This window comes from Myodes glareolus, chromosome 27, assembly GCF_982192425.1.
Source record: "Myodes glareolus chromosome 27, mMyoGla1.1, whole genome shotgun sequence".
Lineage (NCBI taxonomy): Eukaryota > Metazoa > Chordata > Mammalia > Rodentia > Cricetidae > Myodes > Myodes glareolus.
In genome coordinates this window covers 8,136,965-8,164,602 of record NC_142052.1, presented here as the reverse complement: position 1 = coordinate 8,164,602, position 27,638 = coordinate 8,136,965, and the positions used below count along the sequence as shown (strand labels likewise).

Below are 27,638 nucleotides of genomic sequence, written 5' to 3'. Positions count from 1 at the left end.
AAAAAATTATTAAATCATCAAAAAAAGACTATCCTGGGTCTCAGAGAGAAACTTTGTCTCAAACAGCCAATGGCTCAGCTAGTAACTCAATGTACAGATGTCACCATGGCCCCAGATGGCAGCACAGACCACCCAGATTGGCAGAGCCTCAGTGTCAATATGACCTTCGAACACCAATATGGTCATGGTGAAGGCCTAGCACCCTGTCATTGGCATGGCCTTCAATGATACCAGGAGCCACAGACATCAACACAGACCATGGTGTCGTAGGGCCATGAACCCAGACATGGCTCTCAACTTCAGCCCGGGTCTGGACATCACAATGGCACCTTGTGGCAAAACAAGCCACTCAGATCTGTATGATCCTGGCTGTAGCGACATCCTCAGAAGCCCACTTGGCCTTAGGTGACAGCCAAGAACCCGGGACATCATGCAGCCTTGGACATCAACACAGACTCTGGCTGCGTAGGGCCAAGAACTGAGACACGGCCATTGGCAGGAGCTCAGGCCCAGATGTCATGATGGCCCTGGGTGGCAGCACAGCCCTCAGATACCAACATGACCTGCCATTTACAGGAAGGGTGACAAAATGTAAGCCTGGGATACTGTCAAGGGTCATGCCTAGTTCTGTGGTCCTACCTGAGCTGGGGTCTGTGCTGACATCCATGACCCATGTTGCCATCAAAGACTACAAAGACACTTGGGTTCTGGGTTACCTACCACCCATGGCCACATTCATGTTCGAGGGTTGTTCTAGTATTTTTATAAGGAAAATGATCAATCTGCATTCTGGTTAACTGGTGAGAAATAAACAAACAATTGTAAAATTTTGTGTAGAATAGGATCACTTGTATGTCTAATACTTTACACAGTCTTAGAAGAAACAGACTGTATGTCATAGAAAGAAAATCAGGAAAGAATGTAATTCTCCTACAGTGTTGACAAGTAAGCAAATTATTATAGTCACTGTGCAAAATAGTCTGGAAATTCCTCCCAGATGAAGAACTGCTTGCTCTCACATTTTCTTGTTGGAAGATAATAAAATTGAATGAATATGAATTCTTTTGTAAAAGTAAATTTATATCTTGTCATTGCTGCAATCATCTTCAGTCCTGTGACAGTGCCAGACACATCCTGGATACCCAAAAAGTGTTTGCTGAATAAGGATTAGTTAGTGCAATGAAGTAAAACAAGACAGCCTAATCAAAGAGAGTGACTGTTGTTTCTACTTCAGATGAGGCCAGCGGAAACCTTGGAGAAGCTGATGCGTGCCTTGAGATACGGCAAGAAGCCAATCTCTTTAAGGATAAAGGTGAGAGTGTTGAAGCAAGGAATTCACAACCATAGCGGGGACTGTGGGTGCCGCCCTTGACTTGGTCATAGTTCATGTATAATGAAAGCAAATTGGTCGGACAATCATTGGATCAATGCTACTCAAGGCTGCTATACTTCCTGAGGAGTCTTGAAGGGTAAGCAGAAATTTCCTTTATAATGCTCAAATACCTCTACTTTGTGACAATAATAAAATATAAAGTTATTGCCAATTATGGGCTGGAATAATTCCTAATGAACAAAGTCACTGGCATTATGATTTTGTAAACTGATCATTCACTAATGATGCACCTTAATGCAAATGAAATTTTATTGAGGTCAGTTCATTTCTTTCCAACATAGTAAAGTATCTTCATTTATCACTTCATTGTAATATCTATAGGGATAATTTTGTTTTGTTCTGTTTTTTGAGACAAGATTTTTCTGTATAGTCCTGGAAGTTCTGGAACTCAACTCTGTAGACCAGGCTGGCCTTGAACTCACAGAGATCTACCTGCCTGTGTCTTCCCAGGGCTGGAATAAAAGGCATGTGCTGCGGCCACCACTTGGCAATGATTTTTTTTTAACCTAAGAGGCAAATAGGAAGTATAAACTGGCCAAGTTTAACAGTGGAGCTTTAATTGAGTAAGAGCCCTGTAAGGCACAGAATGGTCCCTGTAGAAATATGTTTGTTTATAGCATATTCTCCTAGGCAAGTTTAAGGCACCTCTCCAAATAAACCCTCTAACACTTGTAATACTCACCACTCTTTCATACAGTTCAACCATTAAATGTGTGATGTATGTGCTACAATGTATATATAATTTAACTTCTATTCCACTTATTAATTATACTATACAAGGAGGTTAGTTAGAGCTTATTAAGTCTTGGATGTGATTATTTGAACCTGTGCTACATGGCATATTGAAATAAAATGAGGGAAATCTGAAGAACAACATAAATGACCATGGACGCCTAGAGCTCGGGCCACGTGCCACCAAAATAGTGATTATCTGTTTGGTCTGTGATCCCAGTGAGTGAAAACAAATAATGAAGTTGCCTTTGACTTCTGCAGAAAAAACAAGCAACATTTTTACAAAGGAAAACAACAAAGGAAGCTGGGAAACTGAGAAGCTAGAAAATGACTTGTGTGAAATCCGCACTCAGCTTACATCTTCAGCTTTTAATCAGAAAGGCGACCCAATGTTTTTGAGACTATAATATAGTTATAACTCTTTCAGTTCTCCAAACACTACCATACACTCTTCCTCACGCTCTTCTAAATTCATGGCCTCCTTTTTCACTAACTGTTATTACGTTCATATATCTATATACATATATATTTCTGAGTGTAATCTGTTTGGTCTGTATAACGTAGGTTTGTCTTCAGGTCTGACCATTGGCATTTGACAGCAAACTGGAGTGTTTTTCCCTGGGAAAGACCGCCTCTCCCACTCCAAGCTTCCCTCTGTTGCCTGTAGATCTTAATGTGGGATCAAGGCATCATAGCCTGCTCCACCCACTTTGGAACATCCATTTTAACTTAATGGGATACATTGTTTATTATACATTTGACGGTTTTTCTGCCATTTTCATTCACCTATTTATCTTCTCATATTGTCAACATAAGGACAAATCATGCCTGCTCCTCTTCTTAGACCCCTATCACCAGGGTCTCTGCCGATTGTTATATATTAAGTCTTTGGGGGCATGTTTCACATACGCTCAGACAAAAATTATCTCAGGACCCCACAATTCTTCCACTTAACCCAGGTTTTCTTCTGAGATTAACCTAGATTATCTCTATTTTCTTTAAGTAGCCATCTCTCACTGTGGTGTTCTGGCGTTACCTTAAAGATTAGCATCTCATATAGTGTATGGAAAGTATTAATAATGAATTCACTGTGCAGATATACTGCTGCTGTCGCGCCTACTACAATTATTTAATAATTTCTAAACTATCTGTTCAGATTTATACATGTTTACCTTTCATACCTGTCAAATAATTGTCCAGGAGCTTAAAAACCTTAACTGTAAGAGATAAATTTGAGTTGTAGAAAAAAGAGTTAAATTTTATTTATACTGTTAATAAAATTTATTGCTTGTCCTTGAAAATATATTTTAGATTCAAACTTCATAATGGGTAACTAATAATCTATTATGTGATTTCTCATTCAGGGATAATATCCTATTCATAAGATGTGGAAAGAAGAAAATACAAAAGTACATATTCAACTATTTGGATATTAACTTGACAGGAAGTTCACTCTCCCTTTCAAAGACTAAAGAAAGCTCAAGGAATCAGGGCATTTCTTTTCTGTGCTGACATAGGTTTACAAGTAACAGAGCAATGATGCACTGTTTGATTGTAAGAATAACACTGCTGACCCTTCAAGGTTGAGTCATGTTATTGCAGTGTTTTCTATTAGTAATGAGTATTTTTTTCGATTTTACTTGTTTTATTGGACATTGATTTAATAGATTATATCACAGGTCCTCAAATGCACTGAGATAATTGACCCTTTCAATAGAAAGCAAACTCTATCCCCAGATGACATTAAAACTGTGATTTAAGTGCACATATTGTATAATTAACCAGAAGTTATAGCATTCATTTATTTAATGTAGTAACTGCATTTTCTCAGTACAACAGTGAAGGGTGCTATTAACTAAAGGTCTATATCAATAATCAGTAAGCTATTTCTTTTTCTAATTTATGGATAATGGGAAATAATAGCAGCTGTAGATAAAAAATGGCAGGGTGCAGTGGTTATAGCAGACTGAGTAGAATTTTACCTCTGAGTCACACTCTTAGTTCCAACATCATCGAATGCAATCCATCTCACTTTGCAGAGGAAGGTAGTTTACCTTCGGGCAGAGAACTGAGTGGAAGACACTCTCAATGAGCAGATGTGTATAAAGATGCCTGAAAGGGCAGAGAACTGAGTGGAAAACACTCTCAATGAGCAGATGTGTATAAAGATGCCTGTAATAAACACAGTAGAACTTGTGTTCCTCTCCTTACTCACTGCCCAGAAGATTGAGCCCCTTCTCTGCAAGGTGATTCAGTAGGAAAAGAAGCTGCCAGATCTTGGAAATGTTTCAAAATAATAATAATAATAAGTAAAAAGAAAACCCCTTCTCAATTTCTTTGAAAACATGAGATGGAGAATTCGGTCTTACTTACAACATGATCCATCAATTTCCTTTTGCTATAACATAATATTAAAGTAGGTAATGTGCAACTATATGAGAAGCTTTGTCTCAACCTTGTGAAGACTGGGAGAGCCAAGAAACTGTCACTCCTACGGCTGACTGGCATCAAGTGAAGAAACTTCTTGCTGTATCAGAACATGGCAGATGTGTCTCATGGGCAGAGGAATAGCCAAGGTTCCTTTTCCTCTTCCTAAAGATCCGCTAATACCATGGTAAGGATTCTAACCACAACTGTCTAGTCCTAACTGCTTTCAAATATTGATCTCCAAACTCCATTAGGAAAAATTTGCAGATAGAGTTTACAATATATTAACATTTCAGAGATGTTTCCAGACCACAACAAAGGCTAAACGAAATATTGTATCTTCTTTCTATAGTGTCTGAATTTAAATTGCTAGATGACTAATATTTCTTTAAACTTTTTATCTGTTCATTTTAATATATCTTTATCTGGGTATCTCTATATGTATATATGTTTGTGTGTGTAGGTAGTACACCTTTACAGAGCTAGTGGCAGAAATATAGACAGAAACTAAGCATTTTGATTTAAAAAATCAAATATAAAATACTTGTTACAAATTCATATAAATAATATGATTGTGCCTAGGCTTGACTGGCTGTTCAATGAACCCCATGCCTCTTCCTACCTCCTTCACGCCAGTACTAAGATACAAGCATGTACCACCAAGTTCAGTCTTTTCTTTCTTTTTGTTCTTTATTTATTTATTTTAATTTATTTTTGTTTGAAACAGGCTCTCACTAGGTAATGTTGGGTGGCCTGTAGATCACTATGTAGACCAAACAGGCCAGGAACTCATGGAGATACTCCTGTATCTGCCTCCCAAATGTGGGGACTAAGAAAGGGCATCACCATATGACACTTTCTTTTTTAAATGTCAGATCTGTTTACTGAACTCGGGTCACCATACTTACAAAATAAGCACTTTATCCATTGAGATATAACTCCAACCTCCCAACATCTCTTTCAGAGGGACACGTAGAAATCACAGAAAACAGCTACATTATGACATAATTATTGAGTGTGATAATATTTCAATGGTTCTCAACCTGTAGGTCATGACCCTTTTGGGTGTTGAACGACCCTTTCACAGGGTCACCTAAAACCTTAGGAAAGCACCGATATTTACATTACAATTCACAACGATAACAAAATTACAGCCATGAAGTAACAAACAAATAATTTTATGGTTGGGGGACACAACATAAGAACTATAATAGAGAGTCACAGAATTAGGAAGGTTAAGAACCACTGTGCCTGTTGATATAGATTTGTTTTAAAATTTATGTGTATAGAATTAGTTTCTTTGTTATACTAGTGTATAAAAGCATATGCATTAAATATATGTGTAAAATGTCTCATAATTGCAATTCTAGTACTTAGAAAGATAAGCTAGAAAGATCAATATGAATCAGAAACCAACAGAAGGGGAGCCATCCTCCACACGTAAACAAACACACATTATAAATACATGATAAAAATAAAAATGCTTTCAGCCAGGAACCCCTTCCCTTCCTCTCTCCCTATTTGGGGGCATAAAATCCTCCAACCCAGCCTGTGTGGGCACCGTCGGGACGGGGCGGTGAGTGCAAAATGGCAGGAGGGCGTTCCTTTGTTTTAATAGCCTGCCTGCAGCAAGGTAAGACTGCAGGTAGCGAGATTTCTAGCCAGCAAGTGGCACTGATCCTGTAGCAGAAGATACAATGGAGGGGTAAATGGGCTCCTGACCCGCCACAGAAGCCCGGTAAGGGAACACACAATTTTCCCGCTACCCTTATCTCCCTGGGTATTCCGAAGGGGCAGCTTCCCCCAGCTAAACCCTCTCTTTTCCTACCCCATTCCTGCTTTCAGCCAGGAACCCCTTCCCTTCCTCTCTCCCTTTTTCGGGGCATAAAATCCTCCAACCCAGCCTGTGTGGGTGCCGCCGGGATGGGGCGGTGACTGCAACTGGGCAGGAGGGAGTTCCTTTGTTTTAATAGCCTACCTGCAGCAAGGTAGGACTGCAGGCAGGGAGATTCCTGGCCAGCAAGGGGCACTGATCCTGTAGAAGAAGACCCAGCAGAGGGAAGAGTCATTGGAGAGCATCTGAAGGAAGAGATGGGAAGGCGCCAAGGCAAGAATTCCTCCAACAATTGGAAAAACAACATGAAAACACCAGATCCCAGCGATCTTACTACAGAAGGACTTGGACACACTATTCCGGAAGAAGTGGAAAACAGTTTCATTATGAAAGCAATAGAGTCCCTTAAACAGGGTATGAATAACTCACGTAAAGAAGTAGAAGAGAAACATAGCAAAAAGATTGAAGAAATGAGTAAAGAAATGGAAGAGAAATATAATAAAAAGTTTGAAGAAATGAGTAAATTCGTAAACGATACCCTGGGAAACCAAGAAAAAAAAAACAATCAAACAGGTAATGGAATCAGTTCAAGATTGAAAACTGAAATGGAGGCAATGAAGAAAACATAAACCGAGGGCCGGCTGGATATGGAAAATCTAGGTAAACAGAGACTTCAGGAACAAGCATAACCAATAGAATACAAGAGATCGAAGAACGAATCTCAGATTATGAAGACACCATAGAGAAAATAAACGCTCTAATCAAAGAAAACAGCAAATCCAACAAATTCTCATCACAAAACATTCAGGAAATCTGGGACATAATAAAAAAACCAAATCTAAGTATAATAGGGGTAGAAGATGGAGAAGAATTGCAGATCAAAGGTCCAGAAAATATATTCAACAAAATTATAGAAGAAAACTTTCCCAACCTAAAGAACGATATTCCTATGAAGGTTCAAGAAGCATACAGAACACCAAAGAGACTGGATCAAAAAAGAAAAAAACTTCCCCTCACAATATAATAATCAAAACACAAAGCATTCAGATTAAAGAAAGATTTATTAAGAGCTGCAAAGGAAAAAGGTCAAGAAACTTATAAAGGTAAACCTATCAGACTTACACCGGACTTCTCTATGGAAACCATGAAAGCCAGAAGGTCCTGGATAGAGGTACTGCAGAAACTAAGACACCATGGATGCAAACCCAGACTACTATGCCCAACCAAGCTATCATTCACTATCGACGGAGAAAACAAATTATTCCAGGATAAAAACAAATTTAAACAATAGGTAGCTACAAATCCAGCCTTACAGAGAATATTAGAAGGAAAATCACAACCCAAGGAATCCAACATTCCCAACACTGCCTACAATAACTCAGACATCTAGCGACCCTTCACAAGCACAACTCAAAAAGGAAAACACATACACTTTACTACCACCCCCCAAAAAAAATGACCGGAGTCAAGAACCACTGGTCATTAATATCACTTAATATCAATGGACTCAATATACCTATAAAAAGGCACAGACTTAGAGATTGGATACGAAAACAGAATCAAACATTCTGCTGTTTACAAGAAACACACCTCAACCACAAAGACAGACACCTACTCAGAGTAAAGTGTTGGGAAAAGGTTTTCCAAGCAAATGTACCTAAGAAACAAGCAGGTTTGGCCATTCTAATATCTAACAAAATCGACTTCAAACTAAAATCAATCAGAAGAGATGGAGATGGACATTTCATACCCTTAACAGGAACAATTCATCAGGAAGAAGTCTCAATCCTGAATATCTTTGCCCCTAATATAAGGGCACCCACATATGTAAAAGAAACATTTATAGAACTCAAGGCAGTCATCAAACCATGCACACTAATACTAGGAGACTTCAACACACCTCTCTCACCAATGGACAGGTCAATCAGTCAGAAATCTAAGAGAAATAAGAGAATTATTGGAGGTATTGATTGAATCAAATGGACTTAACAGACATCTATAGAACACTCCACCCAAATAGGAAAGAATATACCTTCTTCTCTGCAGCTCATGGAACCTTCTCGAAAATTGATCACATACTCGGTAACAAAACAAACTTCCACAGATACAAAAAAAGTTAGTAACCACCTGTGTCTTGTCAGATCACCATGAATTAAAGTTAGAATTCAACAACAATGCTACCCCCAGGAAGCCAACAAACTCATGGAAGTTGAACAGTCAACTACTAAATCACCCCTGGGTCAAGGAAGAAATAAAGAAAGAATTTAAAGTCTTCCTTGAATTTAATGAAAATAAAGACACAACATACTCAAACCTACGGGACACTACGAAAGCAGTGCTAAGAGGAAAGTTCATAGCACTAAGTGCCCAATTAAAGAAAATGGAGAAAGCACACATTGGAGACTTAACAGCACACATGAAAGCTCTGGAAAAAAAGAAGAAGATTCACCCAGGAGGAGTAGAAGACTGGAAATGATCAAACTGAGGGCTGAAATCAACAAAATTGAAACACAGAAAACAATCCAAAGAATCAATGAAACTAAAAGCTGGTTCTTGGAGAAAATCAAAAAAATCGACAAACCCTTATCCAAACTAATCAAACGGCTGAGAGAGAACATGCAAATTAGTAAGATCAGAAATGAAAAGGGGGACATAACCACAGACACAGAGGAAATTCAGAGAATCATTAGATCTTACTACAAAAGCTTGTATGCCACAAAATTGGAAAATGTAAAGGAAACGGACATTTTTTTAGATAAGTACCATATACCAAAGTTGAACCAAGACCAGGTGAAAAATGTAAATAGACCTGTCAGTCGTGAAGAACTAGAAGCTGTTATCAAAAATCTCCCTACTAAAAAAAGCCCAGGACCAGATGGTTTCAATGCAGAATTCTACCAGAGCTTCCAGGAAAAGCTAATACCTACACTCCTTAATATATTTCACAATATAGAAACAGAAGAGTCATTGCCAAACTCTTTTTATGAAGCTACAGTTATCCTGATACCAAAACCATACAAAGACACAACCAAGATAGAAAATCACAGGCCAATCTCACTCATGAACATCGACGCAAAAATTCTCAATAAAATACTGGCAAACCGAATCCAAGAACACATTAGAAAAATCATCCATTATGATCAAGTGGGCTTCATCCCAGAGATGCAGGGCTGGTTCAACATACGCAAATCTATCAATGGAATCCATCATATAAATAAACTGAAAGAAAAAAACCATATGATCATTTCATTGGATGCTGAAAAAGCTTTTGACAAAATTCAACACCCATTTATGATAAAGGTGTTGGAGAGATTGGGGATACAAGGATCATACCTAAATATAATAAAAGCAATATACAGCAAGCCGACAGCTAACATCAAATTGAATGGAGAGAAACTCAAAGCCTTTCCACTAAAATCAGGAACACGACAAGGCTGTCCACTCTCTCCATACCTCTTGAATATAGTGCTTGAAGTTCTAGCAATAGCAATAAGACAACATAAGGGGATTAAGGGGATTCAAATTGGAAAGGATGAAGCTAAACTTTCGTTATTTGCAGATGATATGATAGTGTACATAAGCGATCCCAAAAACTCTACCAAAGAACTCCTACAGCTGATAAACACCTTTAGTAATGTGGCAGGATACAAGATCAACTCCAAAAAATCGGTTGCCCTCCTATACACAAAGGATAAAGAAGCAGAGAGGGAAATCAGAGAAACATCACCATTCACGATAGCCACAAATAGCATAAAATATCTTGGGGTAACTCTAACCAAGGAAGTGAAAGACCTATTTGACAAGAACTTTAAGTCTTTGAAGAAAGAAATTGAGGAGGATACCAGAAAATGGGAAGACCTTCCCTGCTCTTGGATTGGGAGAATCAACATAGTAAAAATTGCAATTCTACCAAAAGCAATCTATAGATTCAATGCAATCCCCAACAAAATCCCATCAAACTTCTTCACAGACCTTGAGAGAACAATAATCAAGTTTATATGGCAAAACAAAAAACCCAGGATAGCCAAAACAATCTTATACAATAAAGGAACTTCTGGTGGCATTACCATCCCTGACTTCAAACTCTGTTACAGAGCTACAGTATTGAAAACAGCTTGGTATTGGCATAAGAACAGAGAAGTCGACCTATGGAATCGAATAGAAGACCTGGATATTAACCCACAAACCTATGAACACCTAATTTTCGACAAGGGAGCTAAAGGTATACAATGGAGGAAGGAAAGCATCTTTAACAAATGGTGCTGGCATAACTGGATGTCAACATGTAGAAGAATGAAAGTAGATCCATATCTATCACCATGCACAAAACTTAAGTCCAAATGAATTAAAGACCTCAACATTAATCCATCCACTTTGAACCTGATAGAAGAGAAAGTGGGAAGTAGTCTACAAGATATAGACACAGGAGACCACTTCCTAAGTAGAACCCCAGTAGCACAGACAATAAGAGAATCAATGAATAAATGGGACCTACTGAAACTGAGAAGCTTCTGTAAAGCAAAGGACATTGTCAGTAAGACAAAAAGGCTACCTTCTGACTGGGAGAAGATCTTCACCAACCCCTCATCAGACAAAGATCTGATCTCCAAAATATAAAAAAAACTCAAGAAACTAGGCACCAAAACTCTAATCAACCCAATTAAAAAATGGGGTACTGAACTGAACAGAGAATTCACAACAGATGAACTTCGAATAGCCAAAAGACCCTTAAGGCCATGCTCAACCTCCTTAGCGATCAGGGAAATGCAAATCAAAACCACCAATGATAGCCTCTGCTGGAGAGGACGTGGAGCGAGGGGAACACTCATCCATTGTTGGTGGGAATGCAAAGTTGTGCAGCCACTGTGGAAATCAGTGTGGCAGTTTCTCAGGAAACCGAGAGTCAACCTCCCTCAGGACCCAGCAATTCCACTCTTGGGAATATACCCAAGAGATGCCCTATCATACTACAAAAGCATTTGTTCAACTATGTTCATAGCTGCACTATTTGTAATAGCCAGAACCTGGAAACAACCTAGGTGCCCCTCAATAGAAGAATGGTTAAAAAAGGTGTGGAACATATACACATTAGAGTTTTACTCAGCGGTAAAAAACAATGACATCTTGAATTTTTCATGCAAATGGATGGAAATAGAAAATGCTTTACTGAATGAGGTAAGCCAGACCCAAAAAGAGGAATATGGTATGTACTCACTCATAACTAGATTCTAGCCATAGTTAAAGGTCTTTGAGTCTATAATCCACGATCCTAGAGAACCTAAATAAGAAGGTGAACCTGAAGAAAATCATATAGTAACCTTCTTGGATATTAGAAGTAGACAAGATTGCCAGGCAAACTTGGGTGCACGGGGGGCAGGGTGGGGGGTGGGGGGTGTAAGTAAGGGGAGATAGGGAGGATTGGGGATGGCTTGGGGGAATGGGAGGGGGGAGGGAGGAAGGATGGTTATGGGAGCAGGCAAGTATATATCTCAACTAAGGGAGCCATTTTAGGGTTTGCAAGAGACTTGATTCTGGAGGGGTTCCCAGGCCCAAGGAGAGGTTCCCAGATTGTTCCCTGGGCAGCAGAGGAGAGGGTGCCTGAACTGGCCTTGGCCCATAACCATATTGATGAGTTTTTTGCATGTCACCATAGAACCTTCATCTGGTGATTGATGGAGATAGAGACAGAGACACATATTGGAACACTGGACTTAACTCCCTAGGTCCAAATGAGAAGCAGAATGAGGGAGAACGTGAGCAAGGAAGGCAGAACCAGAGGGAACCTTCATCTGATGATGGATGGAGATAGAGACGGAGACCCACATTGGAGCACTGGACTGAGCCCCCAAGGTCCAAATGAAGAGCAGGAGGGAGAACATGAGAAAGGAAGTCAGGACCACGAAGGGTGCGTTCACCCACTGATACAAGGGGACTGATCTAAGGAGAGTTCACCAAGGCCAGCTGGACTGGGATTGAACTAGCATGTGATCAAACCGGATTCTCTGAATGTGGCTGACATGGGGGCTGACTGAGAAGCCATTGACAATGGCACTGGGTCCTGTTTTGTCTGCATGTACTGGCTTTTTGGGATACTGGTCTATTTGGATACTCACCTTCCTGGACCTGGAGGGAGGGGAGAGGAACTTGGAACCCTGACTGCTCTTGGAACTGGAGAGGGAGGAGGAGAGGGAGTTGGGGGAGGGAACGGTATTGGGAGGAGGGGAGGAAGTGGAAATTCTTATAAATAAATAAGGAAAAAAATATCAAAAAATTTAATTAATTCATTTATTTATCTTATATTTTGACCACAGTTTCCCTTCCTTCTTATCCTCCCATCCCCTCCCCCCCAACCCTCATTGGATGCCTCCTCTGTTTCTATTTAGAAAGGAGCAGGCCTCCCCTAGGTATCCACAAGGCAAGGCTTATCAAGCTGTATTAAGACCAAGTACTTTCCCTTGCCCACAATGTCCCTGGCCCATAGCTCCCCTGCCAACAGCAGAAGACATCTACCAAGGAGGACCAGGCCATACAAGACAATGAGCAACCTACCCGAGGAACTGTATCCCTCCCTGGATTCTACCTCCCTTGACCCTTCCCCAGGACAACGTCATCCCAAGATCATTGTCCCATAGTTCCTTTCCCTGTAATCAGATTGATGACCACCCTAACTGTCATCATAGAATCTTCATCCAGTGACCGATGGAAGCAGATGTAGAGATCCACAGCTAAGCACTGAACTGAATCCAGTGAAAGAGAAGAAGGAGGGATTACATGAGCAAAAGGGTCAAGATCATGATGGGGAAGCCCACAGAGACAGTTGGCCCAAGCTCGTTCGAACTCTCTGACTGTGGACTGATAGCTGGAGAGCCTGCATAGGACCGAACTATGGTCCTATGTGGGTGACAGTTCTGTGGTTTGGGCAGTCTGCCGGGCCACTGGCAGTGGGACCAGGATTTAACCCCAATGCGTGAACTGGTGTTTGGAGCCCATTGGCTATGATTGGAGCCCTTGCTCAGCCATGATACATGGGAGAGAGGCTTGGTCCTGCCTCAACTTGATATGCCAAACTTCGTAGAAGCCCCATTGCAGGCCTTACCTGTTGGGAGCAGTGAACCCCCAAATCCTGAAACAACTTGTTTTCCCCTGATCTGAGTGCCTACAGCTGCTCTGAGCATGAGACCAACAGGAGTTCCTGAAGACAGGAGAGTGGTTTCTGGTGTGTTTGGATGGGGTGTGGCAATCTCTATATAAGCTGTCCCTGGAGACAATAAAGGGGGCATTCTTGGAGCATTCCTGTTTCAAGGATAACCCATGTGAGTCTCTCAAAAAAATAAAATAAAATAAAATAAAAAAATAAAAACACCAAGAAGAAATATAAAAGTCAAATGGATTCATGATTATAACATTAATTTTAAATAATGTGGAAAATAAACCCCTTCAATAACATATTTGCAGGTACATCTGTTTAATTAGCATCGTTCACCCAAAGACTTATTAGTATGAATTAGATACCTTAAAGTTTTATTTTATGGCATATATTTCTTATAATGAACTTTAAAATTAAAAAAAAAATTTCTATCTTAAACTTCTTGTCAGGAGCACGGGGCGCCTTTGGTCCATCCCACCCGACTAGCTTACACTCGAAACAATCACACAGAAATTGTATTAATTAAATTACTACTTGGCCCATAAGCTCTAACCTTTTATTGGCTAACTCTCACATCTTCATTCAACCCATTTTTAATATTCTGTATGTCACCACGAGGTCGTGGCTTACTGGGAAAGATCCAGCATGTCTGACCTGGTAGCTTCATGGCGGCTGTCTCACTCTCTCTGCTTCTTTCCTCCCAGAATTTAGTTCTGTTTTCTCCACCTTCCTATGTTCTGTCCTATGAGGCCAAGCAGTTTTTTAATGATTAGCCAATGAAAGCAACTGTGTTTCAGAAGGACCTCCTACACCATAAACTAAACTTGATATACAGTCTTTGTGTTTTTTGATTTGTGGTTTTGTTGTGTTTTGTGTTGTTGTTAATTTGTTCCTTATTTTTCCATCTGCTACATTAATTCTCTGTGTTCATCTTTGTTTTGTGGTACTGAATCAAGAGCAAGTCCAAGAATATAGACATTTAAAGTTTTCATCCTGCCATTGATCTATACCTGCGGCCTCTAAGTCAATACTTTGCAAGTAAGTGTTAATAATTTGATTTCACTTCTGAACCTGAGAAGAAAATGAGTAAGGATAAGAACTGCTTGGTTGTTTGTAAATTTTCTCTTATATTATCTGTTATGATATCCCTTTGGTTATTTGTCCATAGACCGTCTACAACTGCCAAAAATCTTCAAGCAATGATACACACACACACACACACACACACACACACACACACACACCCGAGAGAGAGAGAGAGAGAGAGAGAGAGAGAGAGAGAGAGAGAGAGAGAGAGCAGATGTCAGAGGAAAAAAGAGGGAGAGAAAACAGAGAGAGTTACAGCACAGCACTGTTTATTTAAAAAATGCTTTCTTTGTTTCACAGTTACTGAGATCTAGAAAAATAAGAAGAGCTACCACACGATTATTCATCTAACCTGGCATATGGACATATGTTCCCCCAGAGACACTTAAATTAACCCTCCTTAATCAAGAGGATGAAGAAAGCTAAAGGAGTACATGGCTCATTAATCTTTTGCCGACAACAGTTTCTGGAAAAACAAGTGTAGCTTGCATGATTCAAATGTTTTTGTCAAAGTTTTATAGTTGTAAAAATGTCTGATTTAACAGTTTGGAAATGTCATTAATATAAGCTAAGAAGCAGCATTATTGTTTATTCCCAAGCTAATCAAAAACCTTTTTATAAAAAGTAAAACTCCTTTATTTTTAACATGTAAAATTATCTGAACTTTTCATCTCTTCTGGACTCAGTTTTAAAAACAGCATCTCCCGATGTATTATAATATAAATATTTATGTGACATGTAGATGCATAGATCTTAACTGAAGTTTAAATTTCAAACATTAGTATTATAGGTAGACATCTTTTCACTATTTTTTACCACAATAACTAAAGAAGACAAAGTGTAATTTCTATGTCAGCCCATAAATGTATATTTTCTCTAGAAGTAAGATCTTTTGTTATCCTAACTACAAGTGTCCTAACTATGATTATGGAAGACTGTAAGGAGGATGGACTTCAATCCTTGTTCCCTCCACCTACAAGTCCTATCTATCACAAGCGCAGAACCATTAGTCTATGGAAATACCTAAACAAAGCTCAGAATCATTAGTTCATAGAAATCCCTAAACTTGGTATCTTTAGATAGACTTTAAAACTCTTCCCAGTATTTCGGCATCCCTAATGTCCTGAATAGTGTCAATATGGTCAGAGCAACCTGCCAGGCCATCATTGTAAAGTGACACATTGGATCTCAAGTGAGATATGCCAGACAGTAAGGTTAAGGTGAAACATTCAATGTCTGAGTCTTCTCATAGTGGTCCTGATTGAAATAACAAAAACAAGAAAACTCAAACCTATGCCTATTTTATGTGAAAATCACATGAAGTCAAATTATCTGATCCCTCTAACATGAATTGAAGAGGTTTGAGAAAACCGCCTTGCTTTACGAGATTGGCTAGTATCTCAATAGATCAGTTTTAGTCTCTGTTGAATGGTCAAACATTCTTTTACAACAATAGCATAGTGAACTTGTGATAAGGAACCAAGGCTCAGTTTCTTACCAGGCAACATAATCACTGTATTTGAAGTTCTACAACAGTCACTGATGCAAACAAAACCAGGCCAGGCCAGTTTTTATACCCACTTGTTTTTGTCAGGACCAGCTCTATACTGACTACTGTTTTATAGGCTTTGAGAAGTTATTACAATGTAGAGGTCGGAAAGATGATTCAGTGGTAAGAGCATATACTACGAGAGGGTGAAGACCTAAATTTAGATCCTGAGAACCTACATAAAAGTCATCTATGGCAAATATCTGTAACCTTAATGCTATAAGAGATAGAACCAGGATTGCTGCTGGTCATCATGATTAATCTAAGACAGGAAGCTGCAGAATCAACGAGAGGGCCTTCCTCCAAAGACTAAGAGACTAGTAACGACATGGAGACATAAGTAGGTATTGCTTTCAAGGAGAGCCAGAGAGTCGGGGAGAGGGAAGGGTGGATAGAGAGTTCTGGTATGTCTCAAAGGACCTCAACTGATTATTCAGTTCAGTGCTGGGCAGTTCATGTGGGTAAGCAAACTAGATGAGTCAGGTACAAAGGGAGATACATGACAACATTACAAACAGAGAGGCAGGGGAGAGGAACAATCCAGGAATAGACTTCATTCACTAGCCAAACCAAATTATTGACATGGGGGAAAAGACACTGGAGCATCTTGTTTTAGTGAAAGTGGTAATTAAGTCTGTAACACACATTACTGTGTGCTTCTCCAAAACTCTGACATACAAGACCCAGACGCATCAAACTGTTTTGAAATAGCATAGTGACATCCCAGAAGAGACTCCAGAGTCAGAAGAACGTTGAAGACAATTTAAAGGACAGCAAGCATATCCAACTAGCAAACTGGGAAAATGAGCAATGTCTTGCCCGCAATAAAAGATTATGAGGCTTGCAAATAAGCAAGGAACTATACTTCATAATGAGGAGAAAAATCAATCAACTGACACCAAGCCAGGATGGAAAAAAAAAAACTCGACAGTTCGAAAATCAATAACTTTTTTTGTATGAATCCGAATGCTGAGGTCATAGGACAAACCACCACCCTAAATCTAGGGAGAGAGTTGTATCTGCATGTATACTATCATGATATATATCAAGGGGGGTTCATACAGAATATGAATACAAAGCAAGGTAACTCAAACTGTCAGATCAAATTTGAAGTATAAAGATATAAAATAATTAAGTTTTCTGTTTGTACTTTATCCATAAAAACATCATTATGCTATGTCTCGTTAACTTTTAATAAATTAATGCAAGGTATCACAATACACCAGGTTCTTTGTAAGCTGAAGAATATGATAAACATGTATGACTTGACGTTAATAAATATGTGTATATTTTTGGAATTCTGTTAATACCTTTGGGGACTACAAAAATAAGAACCAAGACTAAAACTTAAAAAAAATACAGGAGATATTTTTCTTCAAATATGATTTTTAAAAACTATACTTTTATATTTAATAAAAAAAGAGGTGTGGATAGACAGAATTAATCAATCTGACAGTTAACATAGATGTTATGCTGTGTTCCTAAGAATTCACACATATGTGTTCTTAGTCAACTGCACATTCAGTAAATTTGGATTAATATATTTTCACATAATTCATATTATATAGTAGGGGGTTGATGGGTTCCTTAGGTTCAAGACCCGTGATTGGCTGACATTTGTCCAGGGGTGTCCTGGTGAGTGTGTGAGGGCAGATGGTCCTATCTACAGCAGTTGGAATGTTAGGCATTTCCTTTGGATGGTCTGTTCTTGGGTGGTGCTCAGGTAATCTCAGCTTGTGGTTCTTCCTGCAACCAGGTTTTACTTCAGGGTGAACTACGGAGACTCAGGCCTCCATTAAACTTAATGCCTGAGTCCTACTCTGGCAGGCGATAATGGTTGGAAGTAATGAACTTCCTTTGAGTGATCTGTTCATATTTTGTTTATCATGGCTGGCTCTACAGTTACCTTGTATTACCCACTGATCTTGCTTGAAATTGCACAAAATTTACTTGTGTTTTACTCATTGCAGTCAGAACTCTCCCAACAGCTGCCTAGTTCTACCTGAAAGTTGACATCACTAGAGAACATCACACTTACCAGTTAGTGCTGCTGTATTCAAATCTGCCTAAGCATCTCTGTTCAGCATTCACCGTCTACCATCCTTGTTCTCTCTGCAGTAGATAAGAGTCTGAGGAGAGAAGAGGAAGAATTGCCAATTGAGAATTCCTTTCTTCTCTCATCTCCTTCCACCAATACTCTGTTGACTAAACCACACTTACTTTACATTTACATTTAAAAATAAGTATAATGGAGAAAACTGTGTTTTAAAGATTATGCCAGGACCTAAACAGGTAAATTTTATAAATGTTAACTACCCAGTGTTGTGGGAGTAACTTCCGCTGCCTCAACCAATAATCACTGAAGCAGGAGCCCACAGTGCAGCGGGGAGCGACTTCCGCTCCGTCAGCCAATAGCTGCTGAAATACCAGCCCACTGGGGCGTGGTATATTTCTCTTTTAAAAAGAGAAGCAGTTCCGGATAAGGTCTCACTTGGTTCCGGCTCTTGGTTCCGGTGCTTGCTCCTGGCTCCTGCTCCTGGCTCCTGCGACTAGGCTCCCTTCCTGACGGTTTATGGTGTATGTAAGTTTTACCCCCCAAAATAAATAACCCCTTAAAACATAACTGGTGTGGGATTGATTCGCCGATAACCCAGGCCTTGCAATAGTAGTTTGATGCTCTATCCCCGTGGAAAAATAACAACTTGGGGTGAGGGAGAAAAAGGGAAAGAAAGAGAGAGGGAGAACTGGTTGTGGCAGGATGTGTAAGACTCTCAGCACTTCCATGGCAAGATAGATAGGAGGCAGAGATAGGGAGAATCACCAGAAAGCTTGGCGGCCAGCTAGACTAGGGTAGCAACCGACAGCAGAAACAAAAGCAGCTCTGCCTCAATGAGTTAGAAAACAATAACTGAGCTCCTCGAGTTGTTCTCAGACCTCCATATGAGTGCCTGTATTCACACACATATACTTACATAAGATAGATAGATAGATAGATAGATGGATGGATGGATGGATGGATGGATGGATGGATGGGTGGATGGTTGGATGGGTGGATGGATGGTTGGATGGATGGATGGATGGATGGTTGGATGGATGGATGGATGGTTGGATGGATGGATGGTTGGATGGATGGATGGATGGATGGATGGATGGTTGGATGGATGGATGGATGGTTGGATGGATGGATGGATGGATGGATGGATGGGTGGATGGATGGTTGGATGGATGGATGGATGGGTGGATAGATAGGTAGATCGATAGATAGTTTTAAAAAATATCATGTGTGGGTTCATATGTGTATGTACCCATGGTCAGTGTCCTTGAGCGTGTGTGAGTGTGTACTTGTATGTGTGTGGGCATGGTATACATACACATGGGCTCAGGCACACCAACATTGTGCATGTGTATGGAAGACAGATAACATCAAATGTCCCTTTCTATCACTATGCACATCATTTTCTGACTCAGAGTCGTCACTGAAGCTCAAGCTAGGACCACAGTCAGCAACCCTTGCAGCCCTCAAGCCTCAATAGCAAGTTACAGGTACATGTACAGCCACATCCAGTTTTTCCCTGGGTGCTAGGACCCGAACTCAGGTTCTCATTCCTGTGCAGTAGGCACAATAACTCACGGAGCCATCTCTTCAGCCCTAAATTCGTTGTTTGATTGTTTTTGTTTATGTGCAGTACACGAGAGTGAGCCTATAGCCTCAGACTTGCTGGGTAAGTGCTCTACAAACAAACTATACCTCTATTCTGTTGCCCATTCAAATCCCCGAGACAATATTTATAATGGAGATTGAGAGAAGATGAGAAATATGCTCAGACATGCTATTAAATGGGGGAAAATATTAGGACCACAGTTGCTTTCCAGACAATATTAAGATAAATTTTAGAAAGGAATGCATTGATTTAGTAATACATAAGTGATAGAGACATTGAATTGTCAATCAATTCAGACATTTTAGTGATATGAAACTCTGTAAAATTGAGCCTTATAGTATCTCAGATTGTGCTGGGATTGTGAAAGTATTTCACCTTGGATTTATTTCAAAATTGCAGAAAGCAAAGGTTAAATTAAAAGAAAACAGTTCAAAAATTATTTTGCTCTATGGCATGAAAATCCAATAGTGATAATTTGTCTGTGTTTTAACAAATAAAGCTTACCTGAACTAAATCACTAGAGGCCAGGCAGTGGTGGCACACATGTTTAATCCCAGGACTCAGGAGAAAGTTGGTTCTCTGTTAGTTCAAGGTCACCTAGGCTATATTTAATTGACCTAGTCTAAAAGAGAAACAGAGCTCACAAAAAGGTGATCCCAGGACTTAGGATCACACACCTTTAATCCCAGCACTAGGGAGGTAGAGACAGAAGTGATATGGCTGGGCAGATATAGGAATAGAAGGCGGGAAGAGACGGGAGCTCAGTGCAGTCTGAGGAGCATTGCAGTCTAAGATAGTCAGTCTGAGGATGCAGGCTGAGGACAGGATCTGCCCTTTGATCTAAGAATTGGTAGAGGTAAGAACTCTATAGTACTGGCCACTCTGCTTCTCTGACCCTTCAGCTTTTTTTCCCTTGTTATCTGACTCCACGTTTTTATTATTAAGACCAATTAGAATTCGTGCTACAAAATCTGAATGGTGGTTGTTAAGATGAAGAAGCATCTAAATGAGGTTGCCATGTGAAGTCCTAGATCAGTGGTACTTATGACTTGCTTAGTAGCATTTGACATTGAAATATTGTACTCAAGGTATCCTAAAACAAGTCTATTTTTTTAATCAAAGATGAGACACATACTGCCTATACAAAGTTAAAAGTTATTTAACCTTGCTTATGACACCCAGTTTAAGGTGGCCAGTTTCTGGACAATTACATTTCTGGACAATTGAAAAGTAAACATTTCAAAAGGAGACATGTTTTAAATGAAAAAATGAGCAATATGCAGCCTTCCTTTTCCTAGTTGATTCCAAACTGACAGGTTTGCCTACTTGAGTAGCTATTGCTCAGGTATTACTCAGAAAGCAATACCATTTGTCTCCAGAAGCACATCTTCAAGATTCTGACCCGAGATGACTCTCTAAAGCATATCAAGTGATACATTTTGCGATAGCAAAGAATGGATGGCTTTGATTTCCATGTGTTTTCTCCCAACAGAATCTATGGGACTGTCAAGGGAATGCCTTTGCTTCTAAAACCTTATCAATAAAGTGACTAAATTCTCCCTGGTTTTCATAAAGAACACCATTTACTCTCTTCCCTTTTTCTTAAACAAAAAATAAAATATAGTAGAATGTGTGGGAAATAAGATGTGCTGTCAGTTACAATCCAAGATAAACATAAGATTTGGAAAATTCTACTTCCGTCCTTTTTCTGTTTAATGAAAGTCAATGCCATAAAGCATTTTGCTGCTTCTATTAGATTCAGTATTTAGCTGACCATTTGCAAAAGAAGATATCTATCCATCCCATTGTCATTTTGTGGACTATAAAGGTTCTATACTTTTTAGCGTTGACTGGAGAGATGATGGCTCAGTGGGTAAGAACATTTGTTCTACAGAAGTGAAGACATGAGGATTTGAGTTCACATCCCCGGCACCCACCGACAAAGACAGGCATAGATGCATGTGCCTAAACCCTCTACGGGAGCAGAGACAGGAAAATCCTCTCAGCTCACTGGACAGCCAGCATTGCCAAAATAAGGATCTTGAATTTGGTAAAATAACCTGTCTCAAAGCAAAAAGGCAGAGAGGAGGACATTCCCCCCCCATGTCTAATCATAGGTGGGCATTCATGTGCATGCATGTATGTGCATGTATGCTCACAGGTTAGTAAAATAAATTTTTTTAAAGTTGCATAGGGCATGGAGGCACATATCTTTAATTTCAGGAGGCAGAAGCAAGGAGATCCCTGTGAGTTTGAGTCCAGCCTGGCCTGCAAAGTGAGTTCTAGGACAGGCAAGGCTGTTACACAGAGAAAGCCTGTCTTGAAACCCCATCCCACCAAAAAGAAAAAAAAGAAAAAAAAAGGAAAATGATGTAGATAAATAATAAATAAAACAATTGAAAATAAACTACATAGTATATTAAAAGGCAGTATGCATTATGGAAAGAATTTTAAAAACATGATAGGGAAATTTTGAATTCTAATTTTATATAACGTGATCAGGGAACGTCCGATAAGAAGTATCATTAAGACCAGCAGTATTTGCTTTTATCCTCAGTCTCTGGGCTATTCAGTCTCTGATTCTTGATTACCCAAGCAGTGTGACGTATGGGTTCCTTCTCGTGGAGCGGGTATTAAGTCAAATAAGACATTGGTTGGCTAGTCCCATAGATACCACCATTGTTCTAACATATTTTGTAGGCAGAGCAGATTGTAGGTCAAAAGTTTTGTGACTGCATTGGTGTCCATATTTCTCTCTCAGTAGCCTGCAGAGTAACTTCCCATGCCAAAAAGACTAGAACATTTGGGTAACAGCTCTATATAAGCAACAACTAAACTTCTCCAGGTTCAACCACTAGCATGGGTGTGATGATCAGCAGTTGGGGCCCCGTTGTCAACTTTCAGAGCGCATCCCACTGTCTTGGCAATTGCCTGGGTTGCTTGTAGATTTCCGTGGGCCCCTTGAAAAACAACTCAACTAATCCAACCCAGTCTTGATGATAAGAGAGGGCAGTTGAGATGTAGTTTCCCCCATTAGTAGGAATGCTCAGTAGGATCTGCTTCATACATTCCAGGGAGTTTCCACGGCACTACGCTTCTATACTACCCCTGCATGCAACCCAATTCCAGCCCAATTCCAGCAGCCATTTCTCCCCCTCATTCTCACCTTATCTTCCTTCCTGTCCCCATTGACCCCATAGAAAGTATTTAATTTTCCCCTTCCACGGAGATCCATGCAGCTCCTCTAGACCCCTTCTCTTTGCCTAACCTCCCTGTTTCTAAAGATACTAAGATTTCTAAAGATGTAGCTCGACTATCATTTACTTAATGCTTTATCTACTTACAGGCAAATACATAGCAGATTTCTCTTTCTGTGTCTTGGTTACCTCACTCAAGATGATTTTTTTTCTAGTTCTATCCATTTGCCTGCAAATTTCAAGATGCCGTTTTTTTAAAAAAAAAATCTGAATAATACTCCATTGTGTGAATGTATCACCTTTTCCTTATCCATTCTTCAGTTGAGGAACATCAAGTTTGTTTCTCGTTTCTGGATATTATGAATAAAGCTGCAATGAACATGTTTGAGAAAGTGTCCTTGTGGTAGGATAGAGTATCCTTTGGGTGTATGCCCAAGAGTGGTACAGCTGGATCTGTAGCTAGATCAATTCCCAACTTTCTGAGGAACTGCCACATTGATTTCCATTGTAACTGTACACGTTTACACTCCCACCTGCAGTGGAAGAATATTCCCCTTGTTCCACATCTTCTCTAGCATGAGATGTATGTGAAGTCCTTCTGTATATGTGTTGCTTTTATTGGTTAGTGAATAAAAAAACTGTTTCGGCCTTTGGCTTAGCAGAATAGAGCGAGGAGGGGGAAATTAAACTGAATGATAGGAGAAAGAAGGCAGAGCCAGTGAGACACCATGTAGCCACCACTGGAAACAGACATGCCAGAACCTTGCCAGTAAGCCACAGCCACACGATATTACACAAATTAATAAAAATGTGTCAAATTAATATATAAGAGATAGCCAATAAAAAGCTAGAGCTAATCGGTCAAACAGTAATTTAATTAATATAGTTTCTATGTGATAATTTTGGGAGTCTGGGTGGCTAAAAAACAAACAAACTGCCTTATACAACAGCTGTCATTTATGTTATTGATCTTAATCATTCCGATATGCATAAAATGAAATCTTATTTTTCTGGTGACTAAAGATGTTGAACATTTATTTAAGTGTTTCTTAAAAATTAGGTTTCACCCAAATGAATTCGCTGTTTGGATCTATACTCCATTTTAATTAGATTATTTGATTTGGGAATATCTAATTTCTTAAGTTCTTTGATGTTTTGGATATTAGTTCTCTGGAGGATGTGGAGTCAGTAAAAATAAGTTCTGCCTATTCTATAGGCTGCCACTTTGTCCAGTTGATGGTGTCCTTTGCCTTTACAGAAGCTTTTCAGTTTCATTAGTTCCCTTCTACCTATCATTGAGCTTAGCACCCGGGCTATCAATGTTCTATTCAGAACGTCATCTCCTGGGCCAATGTGTCTAAAAACAGTATCAACAAAACAACTCCTAGACTCCTGGTGACATTCTGCTATACTTATATATCAGTGCTTTATCCAGTCATCAGAGAGGCTTTCTCCAGAAGTAGATGAAGAAAGATGCAGAGATCCACAGCCAGAAATTAGAAGAAGAGAGTCTAAAGGGGAGGTGTCTATCAAATCCCTCCTCTCAGAGCTCAGGGAACCTTGCAGAAGAGGAGACAAAGTTTGTAAGAGCCAGAGGGGTGGGGGACACTAGGAGAAAAAGGCTTCTGAAATCAATTAGGTAAAATGCATATGAGCTCACAGAGACTGAAGCAGTAAGCACAGGGCCTACAGGGGTTTAAACCAGGTATTCTGCATATATATTATAGTTATTATTTTAGTATTATTTTAGGAGATTTCTGAATGTGAGAATAAGTGAGTCTTTTACTCTTGTGCCTGCTCTTGGGATTCCTTTCCCCGTTTTGGGTTGTCATGTCCAGCTTCCCTAAGGTAGGTTTTGTTTAATCTTATCATATTTTATTTTGTTATGCTTGGTTGTTATCTCTTAGAAGCCTAATCTTTCCTTATATATTTATATTTAGATGTGACCCTAGCCTTTAACGGCTGAGCCATCTCTCCAGCCCAACTGGTTCATTTCTAATGAGAGAAAAAAACAGGAGTGGATCTGGAGTGTAGGGGAGATGGGGAATACCTGGGAGGATTAAAGAGAGGGAACACTATAATCAGGATATATTGTATGAGAAAAGAATCTATTTTTAATAAAATTGTAAGAAATAAAAAATGAAGCAATATTAAGTAAATCTTCAAAAGAGTTTGGATAATAATTCACAATGAGACCTGAAAAAAAGCTGGTCCAGAAGTCCAGATTTAGGTATGAAAGAATTATGTTAGAGGAAGATGAAAAATACTTATAACCCAGGAATAATGAGCAAGAACACAAACAAGAAAAATGGATAAAGCTAGAGATGTGAATACTGCCTGAAGGCCAATAAAATGGCAATAGGGAATAGACTGGCACTCGGAAACAGGAAGCCAGGGGTGGAGACTGATGAGATCTATCTTAAATGCAAGTTCCTTTGCTTATAAATAGATGCAGATGCACTGACCAAAGGAAGATGACTGCTATAAGTTAAGGAATTAAGAAAATGGAAGCTCAACCAAGGAAGTCATACTGCTTTGTGAGAGGTGGTGAGATGGCTTATAAGTGAAGATTTGGTGATGTAAGGGCAAATGGAATTCCCTTCCATACAGTTGGGGGACAGTGGAGACAGAAAATGAAGGGAGAATCTAAGAGTATAGATCTGATAAGTCTCTTCCTCTGTCCATCAACCATAATTTCAAGTAAGGGAAAAAAAGGAGACGAAAGAGCAAAAAGAAAGAGATGGAGAGAAAGAAAAATTAGTTTTAAAAAGCATAATTTTGTTAAATATATTTCTTACTAGAATGTGGTTGGTATAAGAAAAAAGTTAATAAAAATGCAAATTCTTCCATGCTATATAAGTCACTTTTTCTTACGAACTTTGTATTTGTAAGATTAAATTTCCCCTATTTATTAAAATGTTAATGAAGAGTAAGGAGATTACATCAAAATCCTGACATAGTGTTTGTCTCACTCTATACTATACAAATAAACTGGGTTTAATAAATAAAATGGAAAAGTATATAGAGTGTCCCCATCAATAATCCAAACCAGCTCAGAAATTCTTAGATGTAGTTCATATTTTCATAAACCACTATCTGCCATTATTGATTTATACTATTACATATTTTCTTCTTATGAAATACAGCTGCTTCAGGTTCATCTGAAAGACATGTTTTGTTCCCTGAGACCATGGCAATGCAAAGCAATCTTATATCAATATATTCCTATTGTGAACTGAGCCTCTGTTATGACTTTTCCTAAGTCAACGAATAAAGGACACATAATTCACCAATCAGGAAGAGACAAAGGGACACATGTGACCAATCAAGAAGAGACAAAGGGACACATATGTCACCAATCAGGAAGAGACAAAGGGACACATACACCATCAATGAGGAAGAGACAGAATAACCACAACAATAAAACTTTCTCAAACTCATTCACAATTGAGTCTTCCAAGTAACTCGGGTATATGCTTGAAATACAATTACAGTTCAACCAGCTATCTGAAATTGTAGTAATATTTCCTTTTACTATGTCAGAGGATTTTTCATTATTGATAAGTTATCATACAAGGTAATGTGTACATAAGGCATTTTCATACACATATTCTTGTGCTTTGTTTTGAAGTATTTATTCTCCCTACTTTTCCTACCTGTAACTCTCTTCTTTCTTCCCCTCCCAACCTGTCCCTGTATCTGCTCTCAACCACATGTGCTCCATTATCTTCTATTTCTGATTCATTTTCTAGTTTCAGTACATACACACATGTAACACACACTACTATTTATATAAATGTTACTTATAGATTTTTAAGGTATTATTGTCTTTCTGGATCTGGCTTATTCCATTTAACATAATGATTTCAAGATCCATCTATTTTCCTGCAATTATTATGAGGCCACCTTTCTTTTGGGGGTGAATATAATCCATTCTATTCATCATGTTTTCTCTATTTATTCATTTTCCACTGGACTACTTGACTGAATTCATTGCCTAAATATTGAGAGTGGTACAGTAATAAAAAAAAGTTGGATACATGAAACATTCCTCACAATGCATCATTAGGAGAACTAATTCTCATGAAATTTGTGTTAACAACTATTTTAAATTGTACATTCATACACACATATACGTCATATATACATAAGATTTTCAGAAGCAATGTCATAAGTTTTTAAACAATATTACTAAATCTTAAAATTTTTAAGAAAATTTGCGACTAAGAGGTCCAAGAATTTATCATTGAAGTTAACAGGTGGCAGACATGTACAAGGAATACTACAGGACTTTGATCCTTTCTGGATGAGTGTGTGAAGATGGCAACTAGCGACCATCAGAATAATGTCAGAATGGTGGACACACAAGGAAATGGCATCATCATGTATGACGTCGTGCAAAGAGTCTAAACAACGGCTCTTTAGCACAGGATTCTGCATTCTGCATCTCTCCCCAAAGGCCTGTTTGGCTCTGGGGCAGGACTGGTCCTTGTACACTTTCCTATGAAACATTTTGCTAAATAAACCTTAGTGGTACAAAAAAACACCTTCGACCTAATAAAAGGTAACTATAAAACTTATAGTGCAATTATGTATATATAAACACAAACA

General features: G+C 39.1%; 1 pseudogene; it reads left to right on the top strand.

Annotated features, from left to right (window-relative positions):
• Positions 1-274: 274 nt before the first annotated feature.
• Positions 275-27,437, top strand: LOC148117589 (small nuclear ribonucleoprotein G-like; annotated as a pseudogene).
• Positions 27,438-27,638: the final 201 nt, after the last annotated feature.